At 31.9% G+C, this 8727-nt stretch overlaps 1 long non-coding RNA gene across 7 annotated transcripts; it reads right to left on the reverse strand.

Moving 5' to 3' along the window:
• Positions 1 to 915: 915 nt before the first annotated feature.
• LOC132315617 (uncharacterized) lies at positions 916 to 7851 on the reverse strand. Of its 7 annotated transcripts, none has more exons than XR_009483738.1 (5): positions 7498 to 7848; positions 6096 to 6241; positions 4569 to 4634; positions 1413 to 4307; positions 916 to 1194 (listed from the first exon to the last, which is right to left on the reverse strand). It is a non-coding gene; the product is annotated as an uncharacterized LOC132315617 (long non-coding RNA). The 7 variants fall into 7 exon arrangements; XR_009483740.1 differs by lacking the exon at positions 916 to 1194 and having other exon boundaries at positions 1204 to 4135; positions 4249 to 4307; positions 7498 to 7849; XR_009483735.1 differs by lacking the exon at positions 916 to 1194 and having other exon boundaries at positions 1204 to 2320; positions 4249 to 4307.
• Positions 7852 to 8727: the final 876 nt, after the last annotated feature.

The following is an 8727-nucleotide window of genomic DNA, read 5'->3' on the forward strand; positions in this document are numbered from 1 at the left end:
ATTCATTTAATTTTTCTTGTGGCATAGTTATGTTAGATATGATTTTATCAACTTTAAATTTTAAAAACTCCTTAAATTATAGGTTTTTTTTTTTTTTTTTTAGAACTTTTAATTATGAAAATAAATCATATGTTTTTAATTGTTCAAACCTATAATGAATTGAAGAAATAGCTTGGTCGACTATTTATAAAAATGAATTGATTTTACAAGATTTTTCGGATGATTGAGTTGACTTATATTATCTACAGTTGCAAATATACTTAACTTTCGAATTAAAATTCATGACCTTTTAAGAATATAAATCACGTTTAAAAATTTGTGTGTTAATTGGTGATATTTAGACAATTGGTTGGATGAAAAACCATGGGGTGCTGTATTCTTTAATGGATATGAACACATTGGTATAGACTGAGTATTGGTTGAAGAGAAATAAAGAGACCTACCGAATTCTTTTTTATCAGCTTTGAGAGTGATAAAAGCAGGGAGCTGCAAAAATGCATAATTTTTCTGAAATTGAATCAATTGATTGGTTGAGAGCTTAAAAACTGCAGACTTTCTGAATTTTATGCCGTAAATTTAGTCATTGAATGAGATTTGATGTATTTATTGAAATTGAACTACTCAATTTCCGCTGATGATTTTTCTATGAAATAAAAATTCACTCTCTTTCTTACCCTTTTTAATTTATAATTTATGATGCAGGAGATGAAATGACTCGAATCTTCTGGAAATCAATTGAAGACAAGGTAATAATATGCTTTCCGGTTCATTTGTAACTCATGATTTATCACAAGAAATTTTCCCCTTTCTTTGCAAAAACGTCCCTGGTTAATCCCAGGTATTTATTGTTTCTTGATGCTACTTTATCAGCCAAGAGCATTTTTCTAAATGCTATTGTTGTCATGTCAGGATGGACAAAGCCTATATGCATTGGAAGGCAGGCGTGCCTTTGGTGATCAATATCGAGCAACTGATGCAGGAACTAAAAAGGTCACCATGTTTGGAAACTTATAATGGAGGGAGTGTACTCATTTGCTCCTCACCAACCATTTTAGGAAATTTTTAATATGTTATTATCATAAATAAAACACAAAGAACACTAACAGAGCAAATGGTTTGCACTGAAATATTTTGCAAGCAACTTCTACTAGAGAGGATTCTAGTCGGTATGTGTGTGATTGAGCGAGCATGATCCTGCACAGATGAAACAAAAAATGACAAGCATCTACAATCTATATTGTATCTCTATACAGATTTAAACACAGATTGCATTCTCATCTTTTCAATTTTGATTTTCCTTCAAAAAAAAAAATAGACAATTAAGGCAATTCAAACTGTTTTGTATCTACCGATTTAAACACACAATATTGTTTTTCCTTACAAAAATAGACAACAAGAAGTTTAAGTTTTACCTAGTTTCCCTTCCTTCAGCGCCTGGATGCTTTCCCAGAGACGTTCTTTGGCTTGGAGTTTTGCATTGTGTGCTACCAAATTATGATTTAGTCCTTGAAGATCGTTGTCTGCTTCGAGTCCCTCTTATTTGCTGATGCAGTTCATCAATTTGTTGATCAATTCATTCCGGATCCTTACAGGGGCTATGTTCCCCTAATATGGTATTACAGTTATAATTCTAGCTTTAAACGTATCCCTGTACTGAACATCGGGGGCCGAAATCACCAGTGTCTCAAAATGTGCTCTTTGGGATTGAAGATTTGCGTTGTGTGCTACCAAATTATGATTTAGTACTTGGAGATGATCTTTGTTTGCTTCGAGTCCCTGTATCTGTTGATGCAGTTCATCAATTTGTTGATCAAGAGGAAGAACTTCTTGTAAAAGAACATGATTACATTCAATTCGGATCCTTATAGGGGCTATGTTCCCCAATATGGTATTGCAGTTATAATTCTAGCTTGGAGAATTATACAATGAGCAAACGTATCCCTGGACTGAACATCGGGGGCCGAAGTCACCATTGTCTTAAAGTGTGCTTCGCCGTAAACTTTCTTTACCTCATGAAAGTCTTGAGGGTTCAAATCCGGAAGAAAATATCTCCTCATTACGTACAGATTAGCGCACATTGTTCTGTTGTGCACACACGAAAAAATCTCCTCATTCCTGCAACTAGGGAAGAAGATGCTGAGAAACAGAGAAAAATGAGATATTATAGAAAAGGAAGAATAGTCATGCGATGAATATAAAAAAATAAAAATAAAAAATGAAAGAAAAATATATTGATTGATCCATACCTTTCCATGATCCAATCTTTAGGAACAAAACGCACATATTAGTGCACGTTTTGTCGTGCACACACGAAACACACCTATGAAAAACATATTCCATATCGGCAAGAATAATCACAAAAAACATGAACATAATAAGTTTATATATACACACACTTTAAAACACACATGTAAATAATTAAACAATAATATTCTTATCTCCAATATATATAAACCAAAAACCTTTAACTTAGTTTACAACACTTCATTCAACATCACACAATCTGGACCAACATTCTTTGCCTTGTCTGGTTACAAGGCATCATTCAACACAGTAGGTAGTAGGTATTTTTCACGTAACACCCCCAACAAAATATATATATATAAATAAATAAATAAAATAAAAATATCACATGACCATTACTTTCAAGTGATATAATACAACAAAACTAAGAAATCTACATTAAAAAAGAACTATGAATAAACACATAAGCATATATTCACCCACTAATGCACAACGTAACCTTGTATCAGAACTTCCATTTTCCCTCTTTGAATGTGCGCATGAAATCACTAATTAAGAATATATTGTGTAACATTAAACAATAAAAAGATTATTTTTTAAGCAGGAATCTGAGCAATATGTGATGTTCGAGCAAGTTCAACTCAAGTCCAATTCATGTTGGGTCATCACAAACTTGATCTTAAATTAACGAGGCATTTTAACATTACCTTTAAAAAACTCTTATCAATATATTTTGTTAACATAACCAAAACCAGTTTAAACCTAAACAGCCAGTAAAAAATTAAATTACTGAAACAACAAAAAATAATATTAAAAATATTAAGTAGATTAGAAATAATTTTAGATACTAATCATATTGAATAGTCTTTAATTCTGCATCCTTGCCCAGCCCCAACCTTTGACCAGAGTTGGGTTCGGGAAGACCCAAAAACAACTAATTATAAATTCCCGAGCAAAACTATGGATCCTATTATGAACACATAAGCTGCCGGTAACAGGTAAGGAACTGCCAATTCTACTTAAGAACAATGTTTTAAATGGCATTCATAAGCTAAATTTGAAAGTCATTATAAATTCCCGAGCAAAACTATGGATCCTATTATGAACACATAAGCTGCCGGTAACAGGTAAGGAACTGCCAATTCTACTTAAGAACAATGTTTTAAATGGCATTCATAAGCTAAATTTGAAAGTCATTACTGTTTAGAAGATTGGGATATTACAAACAGAGGATCAAATGTAACCAATTGTGTTACCAAGATTCTCATATTCCCCTTAAAGCATCGGTACTGACACAACATGGGTATCTAAATAATTTTAAAGGAGGGTACTCATTTGCTCCTTTGGACTCTTAAACTCTCACCTAACATTTTAGGAAATTTTTAACATGCTATTATCATAAATAAACACACAGAATAATTACAGAGCAAATGGTTTGTATTAAAATATTTTGGAAGCAACTTCTACTAGAGAGGATTCTAGTCAGTATGTGTGTGTGATTTTGAGCGAGCATGATCCTGCACAGATGAAACAAAAAATAACAAGCATCTACAATCCATATTATATCTCTAGATTGCATTCTCATCTTTTCAATTTTGATTTTTCTTAAAAAAATAGACAATTAAGGCGTTTTAATAATATCATATGTGCACCATCCCAACACTTGAACCTGAAAATAACAGGAAGCTAAAAGAGATTCAAACTGTTTGTATCTACCAATTTAAACATAATACTGTTTTTCCTTCAAAAATAGACAATAAGGCGTTTCAAGTTTTACCTAGGTTACCTACACTTTTCATATTCCGGATGGAATTGAAATTCCATGGAATTTGCTTCAGAACCTCAATGTTTGCCCGGAGACATCCCTCAGTATGTTGACGAGGGACAATCTCTTCATGGAGTTTCGCATTTTGTGGCACAAGAATATCATCAATATGTGCTTCAAGATCATTATTTTGGTAAGGGGATTTAAATAATTCAATTAGTTAGGCAAAAAAAACATACCTATTATCTTTTTCCAAATCCACTCATTCCCATCAACTCTCTTCTTTCAGAAAAGAGACCTATATTATTAGGACAAAAGAAGAAAAGTTTTAAAAGTGTCAATAAACTTGTAAAACATATATTCTGAAATTGAAAACTAAACTTCAAAGTCTTTAATTCCCATTAATAAATTGTTCGAGCATCACATCATAACAATATTATCTATATATATATATATATATATATATATATATATATGTAGAAACAAAAACATAAATAAATAAACGTAACCAATAGCTAAAAATGCCAATTAAAATTTTAGAAAAGTAAGAGTTTGTTACCTGATGACTGAGGAGGCATGTTTCTTGAACCTTATTCTTGCTAAATGTTAAGGCCTGATGCTAACCCTAAAAATAAGAAAACACTGAAGTTGTGAGGAAGAGGTTTCAAAATCTCACTCGTAACAATTAAAACACTCCCATCTGTATCATGTATCAACCCAACCCAACTATGCTTCAGTCAAAATGTTGGACACCTATCCGTAAAGAGGTGTGATTACGAATAGGTGTGATTAGCACAACATATTATACTCAGCTCTTATGTTAAATTAATCCAATAACAAAATACAATGCATCAATTTAGGAATAATCTTCAAAATTAACAAATTAATATCATGATATTCTGCATCCTAATAACTAAAGAAATTCTAAAACCAAAATTTGAAAATAAAAATAAGGCAAAAAGATTGAATATATCCTTCGTGCATTGCACAGATTGTATTTCTATGTGAAACAAAATATACAGGATTTCTCAATGGGGTGGGCTAAATCAAAATATATCAACCAAAATCAATTGTTATTTAATTCAATTTTAGTTAACTAACAATGTTTCTTTAGACAATTGACTAATTAAGGCATATAGAAAATCCTCTTTGGGTAATTAATATAAAAAAATATTACCAATTTATTTCTGAACAATTCACCATTCAGTACCCTATCTCTTCTTTTGACCAATTTACTAATCCTATATGAGAATCTACTAGTGGAAGCAGAGTGTGAGGTAGTTCATGGCAAGCCCCTTCCAACACTATGGAATTCACTCAAAAGCATGCTTTTTGTAAGTATTTTAATTTTCAAGAAAACTTTAGAGGTTTACCCTATATTAGGTACTTTTACTTGTCAAAGTTCTTGTCATGATTTTTTTCTTTTTTTTAGTTCTAAAAAGATTTCTAGCTTGGCATGTTGATAAAAATTGTTTCAGATTCAATCTCTGCAGATTTCTAATCCATTTCAGATTCCTTTTTTTTGTTCTTTCATGCCCAAATTCAAATTTTCTTCTGGACATAATTGACGACAACAACAACAACAAAAAAAAAAAAAAAAAAAAACAGAAATATAAGTTATAGAAATAAAAATATATATATTTGTTTTTCTGAAATAAAATGTATATTCCGGTGATTACCTCAAAATGCAACAAATTTTGTTACTTTATATTGTAAATATATATATATATATATATATATATATATATATATATATATATATATATTTACAGCTTGGCATTATCCAATTCAGATTCTTTTTTAGTTCTTTTTTCATGCCCAAATTCAAATTTTCATGTAGACATAATTGACAACAAAATATATATTGGTTTTGCTGAAATAAAATGTATATTACGGTGATTGCCTCAAAATGCAATGCAATGGTTACCTCAAAATGCAACAAATTTTGTTACTTTATATTGTAAATATATATATATATAAAAGATTATAAAAAATTTCACCAAATAGGATTCAGTTTGCAAAACAACAGTTATAGACCTTGATTAGTTGATTTAAAAAAAAAAATTAAAACAAAACCCATACATACAAGTTAGCAGTTGCAGAGAGAGAGAGAGGGGGCAAGCTTGAGAGTTGAGAGACAGCGGCTGAAGCATGCGAACGGCAAACCCGAACTGGAACAAAATCCAACCAAGATCTGTGACAGTAGTTTTCTTGCACCAGAACCTACTCTTCCTGCCACAAAATTGTTGATAGACTTCATTTGTCTGATCCACAAAGCAACATAAACTTCATTTGCCATTTTTTTCTGCTTTTTGTTGTTATAATAACCAATATTTGGCACACAAAAATGGAAAAAACAAGGGGAAAAAAAAGAATGTGAGCCAACTTTTTGGGACATTACGGACAAAGAACATAACAAAGTATGCAACTATGCACGGATCCAAGTCTTCCTATGAAAGAGGACCACTCCAACAAGCAAAAGTGGAAGAAAATAAGAAACGAATATCTGTTAATTTTTTATATTTGTTTCAAACAAAATCAAGATCTAGGACCTATGATCGAAACTTCAAGTTATGGTATTTTCAAGTAAGAAAGAGGTAACAGACTGAGGAGAAAAAAGTTCATTGCGTAGGTCTAAGTCTAACCAAGGACGGAACCAGGATTTTTCAATGGGGCGGGCTAAATCAAATTTATATCTACCAAAATCAACTGTTGTTTAATTCAATTTTAGTTAATTAACAATGTTTCTTTAGACAATTGACTGATTAAGGCATAGAAAATCCTATTTGGGTAATTAATAAAAAAATTACCAATATATTTCTGAACAATTCACCACGCAGTACCCTATCTCTTCTTTTGACCAATTTACTAATCCTATTTGAGAATAGAATGTGAGGTAATTCATGGCAAGCCCCTTCCAACACTATGGAATTCACTCAAAAGCATGCTTTTTGTAAGTATTTTAAATTTCAAGAAGTAACTATAGAGCTTTACCCTATATTAAGTACTTTTGCTTGTCAAAGTTCTTGTTACGATTTCTTTTAGTTCTGAAAAGATTTCCATCTTCAAAAAGCTTGGCATATTGATAAAAATTGTTTCAGATTCAATCTCTCCAGTTTTCTAATCCAATTCAGATTTCTTTTTTTTTTTTCTTTTTTCATGCCCAGATTCAAATTTTCTTGTAGACATAATTGACCAAAAAAAAAAAAAAAACAGAAATAGAAGTTATAGAAATAAATTATATATATATATATATATATATATATATATTTGTTTTGCTGAAATAAAATATAGATTACGGTGATTACCTCAAAAATGCCATGCAAATTTTGTTACTTTATATTGTAAAAAAAAAAAAAAAAAAAAAATATTCTATAAAAAAGAGCATAAAAAATTTCACCATATAGGATTTAGTCTGCAAAACAAGAATTACAGACCTTGATTAGTTGATTTAGAAAGAAAAAAAATAAAACAAAACCCATACATACAAGTTAGCAGTTGCAGAGAGAGAGAGAGAGGGGGGGGCAAGCTTGAGAGCTGCGAGACAGCGGCTGAAGCTTGCGAACGGCGAACCCGATCTGGAACAGCGGGCGATGGAAACTGAAAGATATGGGTTTTGATTTTTTGAACAATCTGAAATGATATGCCGATACGGGTTTTGAACTTTTGATTCTTGCAAATGCAGACAGATAGATAAACTGAAATATATGGGTTTCGAACTTCTGATTCTTGTAGATTTTGTAGTTTGCTGTTGCAGAGAGAGAGAGAGAGGGTAAGTTCAGAGTTGAGAACGCGTATGGAGATGGAGGCGATTGGGGAGGCTGAAATGATTTGCCCTAAAAAGCATGCAGGTGTATGGAGTAAAAGTGTATCCAACGGTTGAAAATGGCTATCCGCGTGCCTTCCAAGAACAATATCGAACGGTTGAAGATACGTTTGGTTGTGTTTTTTTAATGAGTGTGAACGGTTAGGATTGATTATAAGGTTATGAATCGGATCGTGAGACTTGAATGTTAAATTCTTATTGGTCCAGAATCTTATCACTATTTATATGCCATTATGGTGCTTTTGGGAAATTAAAATTATGATTGAGTAGCATTTGTTATTTCCTTAAAATATCTTTTACTTAGCAATAAATTGTGAACGGCAAACCCGATCTGGAACAGCGGGCGATGGAAACTGAAAGATATGGGTTTTGATTTTTTGAACAATCTGAAATGATATGCCGGGTTTTGATTTTTTGAACAATCTGAAATGATATGCCGATACGGGTTTTGAACTTTTGATTCTTGCAAATGCAGACAGATAGATAAACTGAAATATATGGGTTTCGAACTTCTGATTCTTGTAGATTTTGTAGTTTGCTGTTGCAGAGAGAGAGAGAGGGTAAGTTCAGAGTTGAGAACGCGTATGGAGATGGAGGCGATTGGGGAGGCTGAAATGATTTGCCCTAAAAAACATGCAGGTGTATGGAGTAAAAGTGTATCCAACGGTTGAAAATGGCTATCCGCGTGCCTTGCAAGAACAATATCGAACGGTTGAAGATACGTTTGGTTGTGTTTTTTTAATGAGTGTGAACGGTTAGGATTGATTATAAGGTTATGAATCGGATCGTGAGACTTGAATGTTAAATTCTTATTGGTCCAGAATCTTATCACTATTTATATGCCATTATGGTGCTTTTAGAAAATTAAAATTATGATTGAGTAGCATTTGTT

The sequence above is a fragment of the Cornus florida genome, unplaced genomic scaffold (assembly GCF_030987335.1).
Source record: "Cornus florida cultivar Cherokee Brave unplaced genomic scaffold, ASM3098733v1 CherokeeBrave_3.0.0_Hap2_Chr07, whole genome shotgun sequence".
In the NCBI taxonomy this organism is placed as follows: domain Eukaryota; kingdom Viridiplantae; phylum Streptophyta; class Magnoliopsida; order Cornales; family Cornaceae; genus Cornus; species Cornus florida.